The following is a 20,374-nucleotide window of genomic DNA, read 5'->3' on the forward strand; positions in this document are numbered from 1 at the left end:
CTCATGATACAACGCCACTTCCAATTGCTGCTTATCTGCAACAATTGAGACGTTATGTCATCTCATCATACTATAATTCCGAAAATATATTTGAAACTGTCTTAACACAGTCTAAAATGTTTCGGCTTGCATACGTTATGGAATGTGGTTCAGGCTGTTATCACAAGTGGCCAGAAATCAGAACAATGGAGCCTTTAATGCTTCCACCTTATTGCCATGGGATTCAGCCCATGCCCTTGGAAAAATGTGATGTTTTTATCAGTGGTTCTGTGTTTCCCAAACTCATGTCTGAGTTTGGATGAGTTTGGAAATTGTATGTTTCTTTCATTTAAAAACTGGGATTTAATATTTATGCTTTAAACAGCTTTTTTACCTATATTAAGTGTATTTAAAATACCTGACTTCTACACCCCCACACAAGGGTAAATCCCTGGACTATGCCAGGGAGCAGACGCCCTCGTTCCGCACGCTCACCCAACCTCACAGTGAAAGCATTCGGTGAAAAGTCTCCCAAAAAATGAATATAATTTCTGGCACAAGTTCCGTTAAGAAGCTCTCCCACTATTCTCCAGGAAAAGGGGGTGATGCGCCGGGAGCAACGCAGGGGAAGTCGCACCCAATGAGTGAATCAGCTGTGAGTGAGATGGATTCAAGAGTCTGTACAGGATAAACAAGTTGAATCAGAACAGATTCCATCAGAGAAATATCTGATGCCATCACTACAGATCCATTTGCCCAGATATATATGTGCAGTTTGATCACTCGCTCGCTGTTATCTCGCTGAAATTGCATCTTCCCAGATTCTCTCATCCTCTGCTGCCGCTGATCTCGGCGACTGGTGTCCCCGGATTACCAACCGGAACACTGGAGGTCACTGGGGAAGAGAAAGAAATTAATCGCTATAGAGTGAGGCATATCCAGCAGACCTGGAACATCCCCAACAAAACCCATCAGATCCAGCTGACATCTCACAAATACCAGCAGCAAAATCCATCAGACCCCAGATACCTAATAATGCAGAAACCTGGAAGAGTACAGAGTGCGTGGGAGTGAGATTAAAAGAGAAATTAGGAAAGAAAAGAGAGGGAATGAACAAAATGCTAGCAAATAAAATCAAGGAGTCTCCAGGGATGTTGAATAAGTAAATAAAGACAAAAGGATAAGGAAGGAGTAGGGCCTATTGGAGACCAATAATATAGTCTGTGTGGGAGGGCGGAGAATGTGGTTAGGTTGTTTATAAATACATTGTAACTGTCTTTGGAAAACATGGAGCAATGATGACAGCACTGTTAAGGAAGAAGAGTGAAATACTGGATCAGATAAACATTGTAGGAAACAATCATATTAAAGGAATTGACAACCATAAAATTGATAAATCAGCGGGTTAAAGAAACAAGGAGCAGTAATTTCAGAGGCTTTGACCATCAGAATCATTCTGTCTTAGTTACACTGAGGGTTAGCTCAGTTGGCTGGATGGCTGGTTTGAGATGCGGAGTGACACCAACAGTGCAGGTTCAAATCCAGTACAGGCTGAGGTTATTCATGAAGGCCCCGCCTTCTCAACATTGCCCCTTGCCTGAGGTGTGGTGACTCTCAAGTTAAATCACCACCAGTCAGCTCTCTCTCAAAGGGAAGAGCAGCCTATCATCCTCTGGGACAATAGCGACTTTCACAGGAGTGGTGGAAGTGGATCAAAGGGCTGCCAACATTATAAGAGGATTGAAAAGGGACAAAGAGATAATCTCAGTTGGATCGGTGTTTAACATTAGTGGTGAAATTATTTTTGGAATTAATTTTCAGGAAGGTACACACTTTCAGTCAGAAAGGCACAGATTAATCAAGGCAAGTTAGTATGGATTTGTTCCGGATAAGAGGTGAGAATGGAATTAATGAGGGCTATGTGTTGGACATGGTCAAAGTAGACTTCAACAACATTTGAGAGAAGATAGATTCAGGGAAGGTTCCACCTGGCAGGCTGCTCAGAAATGTAAAAACACTTGAGATCCGAGGGACAGTAACAAATCAGATTGCAAATTGCCCCATTAGCAAGTAGCAAAGCAAGTAGCAAACAGAAACGATGAGATTGTACTGGAGAGAATGCAGAGGAGATAGTTAAATGTGGACACGACTGGAGAATGTTCACTGGGAGAAAAGACCGGAGAGGCTGGAATAGGATTCTTTAGAATAGGGGAGGGTAAGGGGAGCTATAATTGGGGTTTATATAATTATGAGAAGCCATGGTAAATAAGGATGACGGGTGGGATTCGCTGCCACCAGCTGCGTTTTCCTGTGTGGCGTGCCCTTGCTGGCAGCGAGATGCTCCATTCCAGCAGCTGACCAGCCAATGGCCATGTTGGCCACCCCACGCAGTCAGGAAACCCATGACCGGGGTGTGCCACCGGAGAATTCCATTGGACTGATTTACATTAGTAAAGGGTCGAAAAACCAGGAGACACAGATTTAAAGTAACTGATAGAAGCAACAGGAGAGATGAGGAAACTGTTTTTTCACTCAGGGGGTGGTAGGGATTTGGAAATCTCTGTCTGAAGGATGGAAGAGGCAGAAACTCCCACCGCATTTAACATTCTTGGATGTCGACTTGAGGAGCTGTGATCTGCAGGGCTGCAGACCGAGGACATGAAGGTGAGATTGGGCTAGGGAGCTCTTCATTAATCTGCAGGGACATGATGGGCTGAATGGCCTCTTTCTGTGTTGTAAATTTCTAACTTTCAATTTCCAATCCTCAAATCAGCCGCCAAACCCCAGCAGACCCCCAAACACCAGAAAAACCCTGTCAGATCCACCTTGCACCAGAAACACAGCAAAAATCAGACCCATGACACAACGTGACTATTGCTAAACCCTGGAGGACTGACACTGACCAACTCAGCGAAAACTCAGGGAATTCAGACTTCCAAAAGGAATTCAAACAGCTTAGAGAAGGCTGTCCAGGGTGAGATGTTTCTGGATGTCAACACCCACAATATCTCCATCCTCAGACCGTCGAGGACCAACCATTTCCAGAAGACCAGTCTCAATGCTCAATGCTGAATTGGATGAGTTTCTCTTTAGTGACTAGACACGGAGAGACGGACATGGAGCTCGCACTCCACCCACCAGATTATACAGTTAACACCAGTGGGAATATCCCCGTTAGAATGATCCACTCCCAATTCTATTCAACATTGTTCATACCTCATAAATGTTCGGAGGAGCTGGATGAAGAATCCCTTTTATCACAAGCTGTTAAAGGAAGGAGAGGCATTAAAAAAATGTTCATCATTCGAGAGATGGAGACAGAGCATAAGATACAAAAGCAGATAGAAAGAGCCAGACAGAGAGAGACACAACACAGCAAAAGAAAGAGGTTCTCAGTCACACTTACATGGAGGGCGGACAGACAGACTTACAGACAGAAATTATTAGAGTGAATAAGATGCAGAATGAAGAATGATTCACACAGTTAATACATAGATCTAGAGGATGTTTGATCATCAGCTTACTCTTTGTAGGATTGTAGCCACTCTTCCCTCTCCCTGCAAAACAAAGAATGTTCAGTGAGTGACGAGAGATTGAAAGAAAATCAGAGAGAGGCTGGAAGTCTGAATGTAATGGACTCTTCCTCACACTCAGCCCCTCTAACAGAATGTTGAGATGCTCGTGCCCTGCCCTGACCCCACATCCCCTTGACCCAAGCCCCATCCTTCCCCCAACCCCAGCCCCATCCCTCCACCGATACCAAAATCTCCCACCACACCCCTCTGAAACAACTGCCCCACACTCTCCCCTCCTGCTCCCCCTCCCAGGGACCCCAGCTTCCTCCTCCCCCATCTGGGCCCCAGTCCTGCATTCCCCACCCACCCCTTGACCCCAGGGGTCATTCTAAAACCCCCCTCGAAATCCAACCCGACACTCCCTCATGCCCATCCTAGCCCCACACTCCTCACTCCCCTCGTCCCAGACCCCATCACCCCACCCAATCCCACACTTCCCCTCATGACCCCAACTCCCGTACTGACAAAAGACCCTCACTCCCGTACTGACCAGAGACCCTCACTCCCTTACTGACCTGAGATCTCACTCATGTACTGACCAGCGACACTCACTCCCATACTGACCAGACACCCTCACACCTGTACTGACCAGAGACCCTCACTCCCGTACTGACCAGAGACCCTTACTCCCGTACAGAAGAGACCCTTGGCCCTGTACTGACCAGAGACCCTCACTCCCATACTGGCCAGACACCCTCACTCCCGTACTGAACAGACACCCTCACTCCTGTACTGACCAGAGACCCTCACTCCTGTACTGACCAGAGACACTCCCGTACTGATCAGACACACTCACTCCATACTGACCCGAGACATCACTCACGCACTGACCAGCAACCCTCACTCCCTTACTGACCAGACACCCTTGGTTCTGTACTGACCAGACACCCTCACTCCCGTACTGACCAGAGACCCTCACTCCCGTACTGGCCTGAGACCTCACTCACGCACTGACCAGCGACCCTCACTCCCGTACGGACCAGCGACCCACACTGCCATACTGACCAGACACTCTCACTCCTGTACTGACCAGAGACCCTCACTCCTGTACTGACCTGAAACCCGTACTGACCAGACACCCTCACTCCTGTACTGACCAGAGACCCTCCCTCCCGTACTGACCTGAAACCCGTACTGACCAGAGACCCTTACTCCCATACAGAAGAGACCCTCGCTCCTGTACTGACCAGAGACCCTCACTCCTGTACTGGCCAAACACCCTCACTCCCGTACTGATCAGACACCCTCACTACTGTACTGACCAGAGACCCTCACTCCCGTACTGACCAGAGACCCTCACTCCCGTACTGATCAGACACCCTCACTCCTGTACTGACCAGAGACCCTCACTCCCATACTGACCAGAGACCCTCACTCCCATACTGACCAGAGACCCTCGCTGCTGTACTGACCAGAGACCCTCGCTGCTGTACTGACCAGAGACCCTCACTCCCGTACTGACCAGACACCCTCGGTTCTGTACTGACCAGACACCCTCACTCCCGTACTGGCCTGAGACCCTCACTCCCGTACTGACCAGCGACCCTCACTCCCGTACTGACCAGCGACCCACACTGCCATACTGACCAGACACCCTCACTCCTGTACTGACCAGAGACCCTCACTCCCGTACTGACCAGCAACCCACACTGCCATACTGACCAGACACCCTCACTCCTGTACTGACCAGAGACCCTCACTCCCGTACTGACCAGAGACCCTCCCTCCCGTACTGACCTGAAACCCGTACTGACCAGAGACCCTTACTCCCGTACAGAAGAGACCCTCGCTCCTGTACTGACCAGAGACCCTCACTCCTGTACTGGCCAAACACCCTCACTCCCGTAGACCAGAGACCCTCACTCCCGTACTGACCAGAGACCCTCACTCCCGTACTGATCAGACACCCTCACTCCCGTACTGACCAGAGACCCTCACTCCCATACTAACCAGAGACCCTCACTCCCATACTGACCAGAGACCCTCACTCCCATACTGAATAGAGACCATCGCTCCTGTACTGACCAGAGACCCTCACTCCCGTACTGACCAGAGACCCTCACTCCCATACTGACCACAGACCCTCACTCCCGTACTGGTCAGACACCCTCACTCCGGGACTGACCAGAGACCTTCACTTCCGTACTGACCAGAGACCTTCACTCCCATACTGACCAGAGACCCTCGCTGCTGTACTGACCAGAGAACCTCGCTGCTGTACTGACCAGAGACCCTCACTCCCGTACTGGACAGACACCCTCACTTCCGTACTGATCAGACACCCTCACTCCCGTACTGACCAGAGACCCTCACTCCCGTACTGACCAGAGTCCCTCACTCCCATACTGACCAGAGTCCCTCACTCCCGTACTGACCAGAGACCCTCACTCCCGTACTGACCAGAGACCCTCACTCCGTACTGACCAGAGACCCTCACTCCCGTACTGACCAGAGACCCTCACTCCCGTACTGACCAGAGACCCTCACTCCCGTACTGACCAGAACCCTCACTCCCGTACTGATCAGGGATCCTCACTGATAACCTGAACTGCTTGTCCAACCTGAATAGTGTTCTCACTTTTCAGAATCTATCCCTTCATCATGAGCCCCTTACTCTTCCTATCCCAGCCCTGGGGCTCTTTCACCCTGATGTGACCATCAATTCACGTACATGTGGTAAGAAGCAAACAGTGGTTTTAATCGTCTTACAACAGAGCCTGCCTGTGACAAGATTAACTCGATGAACTGGCAGGCAGGCTCACAACAGCAACCTTTATACTTCTGGTTAGGGGGAGGAGCAATGGGCGGAGCCAAGGGTGGAGCCCAGTACAAGCTCCTCATCTCCCCCTATGGGTAGAGCCATGCAACTACATATGCTCTGATACAAGGTACAGGCTCAACACATGTTGTACAATACAGTGTTTATAATTCACCACATTCACTCCCTGTGAAAAAATCAAGTCTGGAGGGGGTGATGGCTTACAAATTGAGTCAGTCCGGTGGTCGAGTTGTCCGTTGTGATCCGCAGAGCACCGGGGTTGCAGCCTCTTCTGGTGGCTGGATGATCACGGTTGGTTGGGGTACGATGGCGGACTCCGGGGGTGATTCTGTCTGAACTTCATACCCGTCTGGTTCGACTTGGGAATGGGGGCGTGGAACATGTGGGGCGACCCGGTAGGTACGTGGGCGTGACGAGTTGGGTGGGGTGTAGTGTGAGGGGTACCTCGGCGGTGGTAGTGGTGGGATTCGATCCTGTTGGCGCTAGGTCCCGGAGGGATACAGTGTCCTGACGGCCGTCAGGGTACTCTATGAAGGCGTATTGGGGGTTTGAGTGGAGTAGGATCACTATTTCTACGAGTGGGTCAGTTTTGTGTGCCCTGACATGCTTCCGGAGGAGAACCGGGCACGGTGTCTTCAACCATACTGGGAGCGAGGCCCCTGTGGTAATACCCCTGGAAAAAACGAAGAGCCGCTCGTGAGGAGTCTGGTTGGTGGCGGTACATAGGAGGGACCTAATAGCGTGTAACGTGTCGGAGAGGACTTCCTGCCAATGGGAAACCGGGAGATTCCTGGACCGGAGGGTCAGTAGGATGGTTTTCCAGACCGTCACGTTCTCCCTCTCCACTTGCCCATTCCCCCTGGGGTTATAGCTGGTAGTCCTGCTCGAGGTGATGCCCTTGTCGAGCAGGTACTGATGCAGTTCGTCGCTCATGAAGGATGAACCCCGGTCGCTGTGTACATCGCTGGGGAAACCGAACAGGGTGAAGATACTATGCAGGGCCCTAATGACTGTGTGGGAGGTCATATCGGGGCACGGAATAGCAAAAAGGAAGCGGGAGAACTCGTCGAAGACATTCAGGAAGTATACATTCCGATTAGTCGAGGGGAGTGGCCCTTTGAAATCGATAGCGAGGCGTTCAAAGGGGCGAGAAGCCTTGACCAGGTGGGCCCTGTCTGGTCTCTAGAAATGCGGTTCGCACTCCGCACAGATCGGGCAATCCCTGGTGATGGCTTTTACCTCCTCAGTGGAGAAAGGTAGATTTCGGGCCTTGACGTAGTGGGCAAGCTGGGTGACCCCCAGGTGGCAGAGGTCATTGTGGATGGCTTTGCGGCAGTCGCTCTGCGTGCTGGCGCACGTGCCGCGAGACAGGGCATCTGGGGGCTCGTTGAGCTTCCCCGGTCGATACATGATATCGTATTTGTAGGTGGAGAGTTCGATCCTCCACCTCAGGATTTTATCATTTTTAATTTTGCCCCTTTGCGAGTTATCAAACAGGAAGGCAACCGATCTTTGGTCGGTGATGAGGGTGAACCTTCTACCTGCGAAGTAGTGCCTCCAGTGACGAATAGCCTCCACAATGGCTTGTGCTTCCTTTTAGACTGAGAAGTGTCGAAGTTCTGAAGCGGAGAGGGTTCGGGAGAAAATGCGACTGGTCTCCCTGCCTGATTTAGTGTGACTGCTAGAGCGACCTCTGAGGCATCGCTCTCAACCTGGAAAGGGACGGATTCATCCACCGCCCGCATGGCGGCTTTGGCGATGTCCTCCTTGATGCAGTTGAAGGCCTGGCGAGCCTCAGCCGACAGGGGGAAAAGTGTGGCCTTAAATAGTGGGCGGGCTTTGTCCGCATATTGAGGGACCCACTGGGCATAGTATGAAAAGAATCCCAGGCACCGTTTGAGGGCCCTGGGACAATGAGGGAGAGGGAGTTCCAAGATGGGGTGCATACGGTCCGGGTTGGGGCCCAGGACTCCGTTTTCCAAGACATAGCCAAGGATGGCTAGCCTGGTCGTGCGGAAAATGCATTTCTCCATGTTGTAAGTGAGGTTGAGTTTCTGTGCCTCCTGGAGAAATCGATGGAGATTGGCATCCTCGTCCTGCTGGTCATAGCCGCAGATGGTGACATTGTCCGAGTACGGAAACGTGGCCCGCAGCCCGTACTGGTCCACCATTCAGTCCATTGCTCATTGGAACACTGAGACCCCGTTCGTGACGCAAAAGGGAAATCGGAGGAAATGGAAGAGGCAGCCATCTGCCTCGAATGCCGTGTAGTGGCGGTCCTCCAGGCGTATTGGGAGCTGGTGGTATGCAGACTTCAGATCCACCGTGGAAAAGAGCCGATACTGGGCGATCTGATTCACCTGTCTGCAATCCTAGGAAGAGGTACGCATCGCGGAGCGTAAACCGATTAATGGTCTGACTATAGTCCACGACCATGCGGAATCTTTCCCCGGTCTTGACGACCACCACCTGAGAACTCCAGGGGCTGTTGCTGGCCTCTATGATCCCCTCACGTAGGAGCCTCCGGACCTCAGTTCTGATAAACACCCTGTCCTGCAGGCTGTACCGCCTGCTGCGAGTGGCTACGGGTTTGCAGTCCGGGGTGAGATTGGCAAAGAGTGGAGGGGGGAGATTCGCAGCGTGGCTAGGCTGCAGATAGTGAGTAGGGGCAAGGGCCCACCGAAGCTGAGGGTGAGACTTTTGAGGTTACACTGGAAGCCGAGTCCCAGTAAGAGTGCGGCACAGAGTTCGGGCAGGACGTATAGTTGAAAATTAGAGTAGCTAGCGCCTTGGATCGTTAGGGTCGCGACGGTGCGCCTTTGGAGGTGAACAGAGTGGGAGCCCGAAGCGAGGGAGATAGTTTGCCGTGCAGGAAAAACAGGGAGCGAACAGCGTCTTACCAGATCTGGGTGTACAAAGCTCTCGGTGTTCCCGGAGTCGAAGAGGCACGGTGTACTGTACCCGCTGATTTCAACGGTCATCATGGAGTTGCGGAGATACTTCGGACGCGACTGGTCCAACGTGACCGCGCTGAGTTGTGGGTAGCCGGCGGCTCGATCAGCTGTGCTGGAGTGGCCCCGTGATGAATGCGCGCTGAGGTCACAGTCCTCGATCTGAGTTGCCGAGTTTGGAGAGGATGGAGCCCAAGGTGGCCGCCCCCGTGGATCGCACGTGGTGGGCGGCGAGGAAGATGGCGTCCAAGATGGCGGCCCCCATGAGTCGCATGTGGTGGGTGGGGGCGGAGTCGGAGTACAGGCCATGGAGTTACAGGGCCTGCGGGCCTGCGAATTCAGGGAGCGAGTGCTCTGGGCTGCGGGAGGGTTTGAGGCTGGAGCTTTCTTCGCCAGACATACTCTGGCATAGTGTCCTTTGCGACTGCAGTTGCTGCAGGTCGCGTTGCGGGTCGGGCAATGCTGCCGCGGGTGCTGGGGCTGGCCACAAAAGTGGCAGGCTGGAGTAGCATAGTGGCTGGGTGGCCGCGCGGCGCAGGCCTGGGATAGTCACTGGTCGGGGGCCCATGACGGGGTCGCGGAGTCCGCGGGGAACGAGGTGAGGCTGCGGAACGAGACCTCCATAGTAGTGGCGAGTTCTACAGTGTCTTCAAAGTTTTGGGCCCCCTTCTCAAGCAACAGCTGGCCCACGTAACTGATCTGCAACAAATACATCGCGGACAGCGAGTTCCCTATGTTCTGCAGCATTTACAGCTTGGTAATTACAGTCCCGGAATAAGGTTTTTAAGTCTCTTAGGAATTCTTCTAGTGATTCCGTGGGGCGCTGGCGGCGAGTAGTAAAAGCGTGGCGCACGTAGACCTCATTGACGGGCCTCACGTACATTCTGTCCAGCAGGGCCAGGGCCTCTATATATGAGCCGGTACAATTAAGTTGAGTAGATATACGGTGGCTCACCCTTGCGTGCAGTAGACTGAGTTTCTGCTCCTCCGTAGTTTCTGTAGAGTGCTTGCTTCAGCCAGATAGGCCTTAAAACATTGGAGCCAGTGTGAAAAGATTTATTTCGTCTCTGCATCCTGTGGGTCAAGTTCCAGTCAATCAGGTTTGAGGGCTGATTCCATGGTCATTCCTTACTGTTTCTTAAGATTATTAAATTGATGAGACCATCAATTCACGCGACACGTGGTTAGAAGCGAACAGTGGTTTTAATCGTCTTACAACAGAGCCTGCCTGTGACAAGATGAACTCTTGATGAACTGGCAGGCAGGCTCACGACAGCAACCTTTATACTTCTGGTTAGGGGAGGAGCCATGGGCGGAGCCAAGGGTGGAGCCCAGTACAAGCTCCTCATCTCCCCCTATGGGTAGAGCCGCGCAACTACACATGATCTGATACAAGGTACAGGCTCAACACATGTTGTACAATACAGTGTGGATTATTAGTATTTATAATTCACCACACACCCACTATGTGCTCCCCGACACCAACCTGAGACCCACAGACTGAGCCACCCCCACACTGGAATATTCCCTCAGGATCCCTCCAACATCCAGTGTGGAGCTGCTGTTTTCCCTCCAGTTCCTACCTTTCTTCTTGTAGATGACAACAGCCACAATGATGAGAGCGATGAGCAGCCCCACGATCACGAGCACAATCCCGACGATAACAGGAATCTGGGAGTGAGGCTTCGGCCCTGTTAGAGAGAGAAAATCAGAGAGACAGAGTGAATCAGGAAGAGAGAAAATGTGAGCATCCGAATTTTAAAGACCTCTATTTGGTCAACCCCATCTCTCTGTTTTTCGGGAACAGAGACCCACCCTGTGAACCCCTCCCTGATATGTACATCCACTCATTTCTGGTATTATCTGTGTAAATCTTCTCCACAGCCTCTCCTTGTATAAAATGGTGACTGGAACTGCAAACGGTATCTAAATGTGGTCTAACCAAGGATTGATACAGGTTTAGCATAATATACATAATTTACAATTCTATTTTCGAGAAATGAAGCCTGGTTTCTCTTTGCTTTATTATGGCCTTGTCTAAGCTGTTACCCTAGTGTTTACCGATTGGTGTACTTGTACACCGAGATCCCTTTGTCCCTGACCCCATCCAGACTTGCTCCTTCCAAGTAAGATGTGACCTCCCTGTTCATCCTTAATGAAAACTACCTCACATTTATCCGAGCTGAACTTCATGCTCCAATTATTTGCCCATTCTACAAGTTTATAATGTCTATTCATTTGTTGCAATCCAGCTCAGTATCGATTAATCCAACCCAGTTTAGTGTCCTCTGCAAATTGAGAAATGGTGTTTTCGATTCTAATACCCACATCATTGAGTGCCAATTATGAACAGCGGTGATCCCAGCACTGATCCTTGTGGAACACCACTTCCCACCGTCTGTCAATCTGAATAACGATCCTTCACTCTCGCTCTGTTTTTTGTCTTCAAGTCAGTTCCCAATCATTCTGCCATTGGGCCCCTTATTCCACATTCTCTTGACAACCATTAATCTATCATGAGTCACCTTATCTATTACATTTGAAAAATCATAGAACATGGAACATACAGTGCAGAAGGAGGCCATTCAGCCCATCAAATCTGCACCGATCCACTTTAGCCCTCACTTCCACCCTATCCCGGTAACCCAATAACCCCTCCTAACTTTTTTGGTCACTAAGGGCAATTTAGTATGGCCAATCTACCTAACCTGCACGTCTTTGGACTGTGGGAGGAAACCGGAGTACCAGGAGGAAACCCACGCAGTCACGGTGAGAACGTGCAGACTCTGCACAGACAGTGGTCCAACAGGGAATCGAACCTGGGACCCTGCCGCTGTGAAGCCACAGTGCTAGCCACTTGTGCTACAGTGCTGCCCAACCAGATTAAACTACATCTACTACGTCACCATTGTCCACTCCCTCTGTTACATTCTCAAAAAATCACTTATTGAGGTAAAGCAAAATGTAATATTTCAGAATCCAAGCCCCTGGTAGAAGAGATTCCATTATTTTTATGAAAGCTGATTTAATCTGTTTTAAGTCAACTTCACAAATACACAGGACCGTGTTCCTCCTATAATATCCCAGAAGACACTGGGCCTGTCCCTGCTGTAATATCCCAGCATATACCGGGCCCTGTTGCTCCGATAATATCCCAGGACACACAGGGCCCTCTCATACTGTAATACCCAGGATACACCAAGACACAATGGGGAATGTTTCACGGGTAAATCCCAGGACACACAATTACCTGTCCTCTAATGGTGGTGTTTTGGATATTATGCATTGGAGTTTAACATAAATGATTGGGAATGCTCCTCTAGACAACTTCCCCCACCGGGATTCGTCAAAACAGCGCCGGCGTTGGATGAGGGTGAGCACAGTAAGAAGTCTTACAACACCAAGTTGTCACTTGACAACAGCCCCTCCACAAACCACCTTCAAATTAGGCTGACCGCACTGCACGTATGCAAATTTCCCCGGAACAGCTGATCAGTAGCTCTGCTCTGTTGCCCTCTGCTGGATGCTTGCCTTCACTCAAACTCCTTGGGTCTCCTTCGCAGGTACATCTCCAAATTAGGCTGACTGCACTGCACATATGCAAATTTCCCCAGAACAGCTGATCAGTAGCTCTGCTCTGCTGCCCTCTGCTGGATCTTTTTCGACATTTCCGGACATTTCCGCAAAATTGTGAACCATCCAATCAGGTAAGCACAACGTGTTACATCATCAGTTACCGGGCAGAATGAGTTGAAAGGAATTTGACAGAGGGAAGAACATTTGGAACAGGAAGAGATCTGTGCCAACCATTCAATCAGATCACTGCTGACCTGAACTCCATTTTCTGACTTTGCTCCAGATCCTTAAATATTGTTACCCAATAAAAATCTATCAATCTGAGGTTTAAATAATAATCTTTAATGAAATGAAATGAAAAGTGAAAATTGCTTATTGTCACAAGTCGGCTTCAAATGAATTTACTGTGAAAAGCCACTAATCGCCACATTCCGACGCCTGTTCGGTTTGGCTGGTACAGGAATTGAACTGCGCTGCTGGCCTGCCTTGGTCTGCTTTAAAAGCCATCTATTAAGCCCTGTGCTAAACCAGCCCCTATTTAATAAGAACCTTTGTATGACAAGTAGGCTTACATTAACACTGCAATTAAGATACTGTGAAAATCCCTCAGGCACACTGAGGGAGAATTCAGAACGTCCAATTCACCTAACAAGCACGGGCGCAATTCTCCGCAAATGCGGAGCGTCGTGAAGGCTGCCGTGAAACCGGCCGTGTTTCACGGCAGCCTCGCGCCCCCTCCCGGGACCCGATTCTGCTCCCCGGTCGGGGCTAGCAGCGGGGCCCCGTGAACCACGGCATCGCAGGCTTAGCGAACTTCGCTAAGCCCGCGCGCCAAAGTTAACGGCGGCTGACGCACACGATGACGTCAGACGCACATGCGCGGAATGGATGGCTCCAACCCGCGCATGCGCGGATGACATCATCACGCATATGGGTGAAACCCGCACATGCGCGGGCCGTTATGCCCCTCAGCCCCTGATCCAGCGGGGCGGCGGAGGAACAAAGAGTGCGCGGGGTTCGGATCCACTGCCCGTGGTCGGTGCCCACCAATTGCGGGCCCATGCCACCCTTCCGCGGCCGTGCCAATCGGTGCCATGGTTGTCGGGATCTGAACTTTGCGGCCGTTTTCACGAACGGTGAGAGCAGGTGAGTTTGCGTTCGTGAAAATGGCCGTAAAGGCCTGGGAAATCGGCCCATCGGCCAGGGGAGAATCGCTGCTCGCCGTAAAAAACCGGCGAGCAGCGATTCGTGTCGGGGGACGGCCGTGGGGGTGGGGGGGTGGGGGGGGGGGAGAATAGCGGGAGGTCGGGAAAAATGTCGGGAAGGCCCTCCCGCTATTCCCCGACCCGTCGTGGGGGTCGGAGAATTGCGGCCCATGTCTTTCAGAACTTGTGTGAGGAAACCGGAGCGCCCGGAGGAAAACCACGCAGACATGGGGAGAGCTCCGCACAGACAGTGACCCAAACCAGGAATCAAACCTGGGACCCCGTCGCTGTGAAGCAACAGTGGTAACCACTGTGCTTAAAAGTTTAAATTGTCAGGTGCAGGAATGTGGTGACTAGGGGCTTTTCACAGTAACTACATTGTAGCGTTGGTGTCGGCCATACTTGTGACAATAAAAGATTATTAAAAATAAAAGTTCAAATTGTCCGAAACGTTCACAATTTTGTGAGGTGTGGATGTTGATTTTATCGCTGCTGAATCAGTTTAACATTATAAACAGATCGGCAGATCACCCTGCAATAGTCTAAACTCTGGGGAAATAAGAGCCAGTTTATACTCAACATCGTGGTCCGAAGAGCCTGTTCTGTGCTGTATTTCTCTTTCTAGTTGAGTCTCACTTGGAACAGTGCTGGGAACTGAGTCTACATTCATGACTCAGAGCAAGAGACCGAGTGTAATGTGTCTAAATTTGTAGATGCTACAAAGCTGGGTAGAAATGTAAACTGTGTGGGGATCTAGAGAGGCTGCAAACTTATTTAGAGAATGGGGTACAAGGTGGCAGAGTATAACGTGGGTCAGTGTGGAGTTAGAACATAGAACAGTACAGCACAGAAAGGTCCTTCGCCCCTCGATGTTGTGCCGAGCAATGATCACCCTACTCAAACCCAAGTATCCACCCTATACCCGTAACCCAACAACCCCCCCCCCCCCCATTAACCTTACATTTTAGGACACTACGGGCAATTTAGCATGGCCAATCCACCTAACCCGCACATCTTTGGACTGTGGGAGGAAACCGGAGCACCCGGAGGAAACCCACGCACACACGGGGAGGACGTGCAGACTCCGCACAGACAGTGACCCAGCCGGGAATCGAACCTGGGATCATGGAGCTGTGAAGCATTTATGCTAACCACCATGCTACCGTGCTGCCCTCAGTTACACTGTCTCCTGCCAAAGCAACATGGCCATCTGTGTATGCTCACTGATCAGCCCACACTTCACTCTTTTAAACCCAGCCTGCCAGAATGTCTTTAAGTGGAATCATGTTTATCCTTCAGTAACAACATCCCACTCTCTTCTACTGTGTGGTGAATAAGATTCACACGGTATTATAATCTGTTCCAAGTATATATACATATCAATATTGTAAGTGCAATTGCACTACCTGACCACCAGGGGGAGTAGCTCTGGGAGTACTCGAGAGTTTGTATTGGGCTATGACCTTGGCTCCGCCCAGAACTCCTCCCCCTGGAGCGGCTGTATAAAGATCCGTGCCACAGGGACAGCCAGCCAGTTCACTGAAAGTTCAACGGCTAACAGGCTGGCTCTGTTGTAAGTATATTAAAACCGGTATGCTAATCCGACAAGCATGTGTCAGTAGAATTGATGGTTCCATCAATTTAATATACTTACGAAACAGTCAAAGTAAATCATGGAAGCAGCCATCGTACCCCAGCTCTCAACACCCACCCAGCCACCGCAAGAGGCTGGAACCCCGGTGCTCCGCAGATCGAAACAAACAATTTGTCCACCGGACAGACTAACTCTGTGAGCCACCACCCCTGCCGGACTCTATTTTTTTCAAAGGGGGTGAATGTGTTGAATAAGATTCACACGGTATTATAATCTGTTCCAAGTATATATATATGTATCAAAATTGTAAGTGCAGTTGCACTACCTGACTACCAGGGAGAGCTCTGGGAGTACTCGAGAGTTTGAGAGGGCTCCCTCCTTAGCTCCGCCCAGAACTCCTCCCCCTGGAGCTGCTGTATAAAGATCCGTGCCACAGGGTCAGCCAGCCAGTTCACCGAAAGTTCAACGGCTAACAGGCTGGCTCTGTTGTAAGTATATTAAAAGCGCTATTCTAATCCTACAAGCACGTGTCAGTAGAATTGATGGTTCCATCATACTGTACAAAGGAGAAATAGAGGGCAAAATGAGGGGAAAACTCATTGTGACTTAGGGCTGTGAGACACAGGTGGTCAAATAAAGTATTGGTTCCAGGAAAACTTGTAAAGTCTGTTTCTTACCTGGAAAATTTATATAAAAGAGGCAGGAGATGCAGTCCCGTTCCTCATTGACATTGTATCAGAGACAAACACTGTATTAATCTCACACTCAACCATACTTAATCCTCCCTTGCCTGATGTAATCTCTGCAGATTTGAGACAGAAATGTTTTTAGAAATGAATGGCTTTGTGTAATTGTATTTCTAAGACCAGGGTCCATTTCTTTATATATTAATACAGATGAGATGAAGTGAGACAGTCCTGTCTGTGAGCTCAGTGAATGCACATTGCACAATGTCTGTGTCTGTGAACTCTGCGAATGCACACTGCACAATGTCTGTGAGCTCGGTGAATACACACTGCACAATGTCTGTGAAAGTGAGCGCGGTGAATGCACACTGCACAATGTCTGTGTCTGTGAACTCATTGAATGCACACTGCACAATGTCTGTGAGCTCGGTGAATGCACACTGCACAATGTCTATGAGCTCGGTGAATATATACCGCACAATGTCTATGTCTATGAGCTCGGTGAATACATACTGCACAATGTCTGTGAGTTTGGTGAATGCACACTGCACAATGTCTGTGAGCTTGGTGAATACACACTGCACGATGTCTGTGTCTGCGAGCTCGGTGAATACACACTGCACAATGTCAGTGAGTTCCGTGAATGCACACTGCACAATGTCTGTGAGCTCGGTGAATGCACATTGCACAATGTCTGTGTCTTTGAGCTTGCTGAATGCACACTGCACAGTGTCTGTGCCTGTGAAGTCGGTGAATGCACACTGCACAGTGTCTGTGCCTGTGAAGTCGGTGAATACACATTGCGCAATGTCTGTGTCTGTGAAGTCGGTGAATGCAGACTGCACAATGTCTGCGTCTGAGCTCGGTGAATGCAGACTGCACAATGTGTGTGTCTGTGAGCTCGGTGAATGCACACTGCACAATGTCTGTGTCTGTGCGCTCGGTGAATCCATATTGCACAATTTCTGTGAGCTCGTTGAATGCACACAGCAGAATGTCTGTCTGTGTGCTCGGTGAATCCATATTGCACAATGTCTGTGAGCTTGTTGAATGCACACTGCAAAATGTCTGTGTCTGTGAGCTTGGTGAATGCAAACTGCACAATGTGAGCTTGGTGAATGCACACTCTGTCTGTGAACTCGGTGAATGCACACTGCACAGTGTCTGTGCCTGTGAGCTCGGTGAATGCACACTGCACAGTGTCTGTGCCTGTGAGCTCGGTGAATGCACACTGCACAGTGTCTGTGCCTGTGAGCTCGGTGAATGCACACTGCACAGTGTCTGTGCCTGTGAGCTCGGTGAATGCACACTGTACAATGTCTGTGTCTGTGAGCTCGGTGAATGCACACTGCACAGTGTCTGTGCCTGTGAGCTCGGTGAATGCACACTGTACAATGTCTGTGTCTGTGAGCTCGGTGAATGCACACTGCACAGTGTCTGTGCCTGTGAGCTCGGTGAATGCACACTGTACAATGTCTGTGAGCTCGGTGAATGCACACTGTACAATGTCTGTGTCTGTGAGCTCAGTGAATGCAGACTGTACAATGTCTGTGAAGTTGGTGAATGCACACTGCACAATGTCTGTGAGCTGGGTGAATCCATATTGCACAATGTCTGTGAGCTCGTTGAATGCACACTGCACAATGTCTGTGTCTGTGAGCTCGGTGAATGCACACTGCACAATGTCTGTGAATGTGAGCTGGGTGAATGCACACTGCACATTGTCTGTGCCTGTGAGCTCGGTGAATGCACACTGTACAATGTCTGTGAAGTTGGTGAATGCACACTGCACAGTGTCTGTGAGCTCGGTGAATGCACACTGTACAATGTCTGTGTCTGTGAGCTCAGTGAATGCACACTGTACAACGTCTGTGAAGTTGGTGAATGCACACTGCACAATGTCTGTGAGCTGGGTGAATCCATATTGCACAATGTCTGTGAGCTCGTTGAATGCACACTGCACAATGTCTGTGTCTGTGAGCTCGGTGAATGCACACTGCACAATGTCTGTGAATGTGAGCTGGGTGAATGCACACTGCACATTGTCTGTGCCTGTGAGCTCGGTGAATGCACACTGTACAATGTCTGTGAAGTTGGTGAATGCACACTGCACAGTGTCTGTGAGCTCGGTGAATGCACACTGTACAATGTCTGTGTCTGTGAGCTCAGTGAATGCACACTGTACAATGTCTGTGAAGTTGGTGAATGCACACTGCACAATGTGAGCTGGGTGAATCCATATTGCACAATGTCTGTGTCTGTGAGCTTGGTGAATGCACATTGTACAGTGTCTGTGCCTGTGAGCTCGGTGAATGCACACTGCACAGTGTCTGTCTGTGAGCTGGGTGAATGCACACTGTACAATGTCTGTGAAGTTGGTGAATGCACACTGCACAGTGTCTGTGCCTGTGAGCTCGGTGAATGCACACTGTACAATGTCTGTGAGCTCGGTGAATGCACACTGTACAATGTCTGTGTCTGTGAGCTCAGTGAATGCAGACTGTACAATGTCTGTGAAGTTGGTGAATGCACACTGCACAATGTCTGTGAGCTGGGTGAATCCATATTGCACAATGTCTGTGAGCTCGTTGAATGCACACTGCACAATGTCTGTGTCTGTGAGCTCGGTGAATGCACACTGCACAATGTCTGTGAATGTGAGCTGGGTGAATGCACACTGCACATTGTCTGTGCCTGTGAGCTCGGTGAATGCACACTGTACAATGTCTGTGAAGTTGGTGAATGCACACTGCACAGTGTCTGTGAGCTCGGTGAATGCACACTGTACAATGTCTGTGTCTGTGAGCTCAGTGAATGCACACTGTACAATGTCTGTGAAGTTGGTGAATGCACACTGCACAATGTGAGCTGGGTGAATCCATATTGCACAATGTCTGTGTCTGTGAGCTTGGTGAATGCACATTGTACAGTGTCTGTGCCTGTGAGCTCGGTGAATGCACACTGCACAGTGTCTGTCTGTGAGCTGGGTGAATGCACACTGTACAATGTCTGTGAAGTTGGTGAATGCACATTGCACAATGTCTGTGTCTGTGAGCTCGGTGAATGCACACTGTACAATGCCTGTGAAGTTAGTGAATGCATACTGCAAAATGTCTGTGTCTGTGAGTTCGGTGAATCCATATTGCACAATGTCTGTGAGCTCGTTGAATGCGCAAAGCACAATGTCTGTGTCTGTGAGCTCGGTGAATGCAGACTGCACAATGTCTGTGTCTGTGAGATCGGTGAATGTACACTGCACAATGTCTGTGAGCTTGGTGAGTGCAGACTGCACAATGCCTGTGTCTGTGAGCTTTGTGCAATGTGCATTCATAAGAACTAGGAGCAGGAGTAGGCCATCTGGCCCCTCGAGCCTGCTCCGCCATTCAATGAGATCATGGCTGATCTTTTGTGGACTCAGCTCCACTTTCCGGCCCGAACACCATGACCCTTAATCCCTTTATTCTTCAAAAAACTATCTATCTTTACCTTAAAAACATGTAATGAAGGAGCCTCAACTGCTTCACTGGGCAAGGAATTCCATAGATTCACAACACTTTGGGTGAAGAAGTTCCTCCTAAACTCAGTCCTAAATCTACTTCCCCTTATTTTGAGGCTATGTCCCCTGGTTCTGCTTTCACCCGCCAGTGGAAACAACCTGCCCGCATCTATCCTATCTATTCCCTTCATAATTTTAAATGTTTCTATAAGATCCCTCCTCATCCTTCAAAATTCCAACGAGTACAGACCCAGTCTACTCAACCTCTCCTCATAATCCAACCCCTTCAGCTCTGGGATTAACCTAGTGAATCTCCTCTGCACACCCTCCAGTGCCAGTACGTCCTTTCTCAAGTAAGGAGACCAAAACTGAACACAATACTCCAGGTGTCGCCTCACTAACACCTTATACAATTGCAACATAACCTCCCTAGTCTTAAACTCCATCCTTCTAGCAATGAAGGACAAAATTCCATTTGCCTTCTTAATCACCTGTTGCACCTGTAAACCAACCTTCTGTGACTCATGCACTAG

At 49.9% G+C, this 20,374-nt stretch overlaps 1 long non-coding RNA gene across 1 annotated transcript; it reads right to left on the reverse strand.

The window, feature by feature from the left end:
• Positions 1 to 365: 365 nt before the first annotated feature.
• LOC119976566 lies at positions 366 to 10,978 on the reverse strand. The gene is made up of 4 exons (XR_005462943.1): positions 10,868 to 10,978; positions 3,504 to 3,536; positions 3,196 to 3,243; positions 366 to 874 (listed from the first exon to the last, which is right to left on the reverse strand). It is a non-coding gene; the product is annotated as an uncharacterized LOC119976566 (long non-coding RNA).
• Positions 10,979 to 20,374: the final 9,396 nt, after the last annotated feature.

This window comes from Scyliorhinus canicula, chromosome 13, assembly GCF_902713615.1.
Source record: "Scyliorhinus canicula chromosome 13, sScyCan1.1, whole genome shotgun sequence".
NCBI classification, from domain to species: domain Eukaryota; kingdom Metazoa; phylum Chordata; class Chondrichthyes; order Carcharhiniformes; family Scyliorhinidae; genus Scyliorhinus; species Scyliorhinus canicula.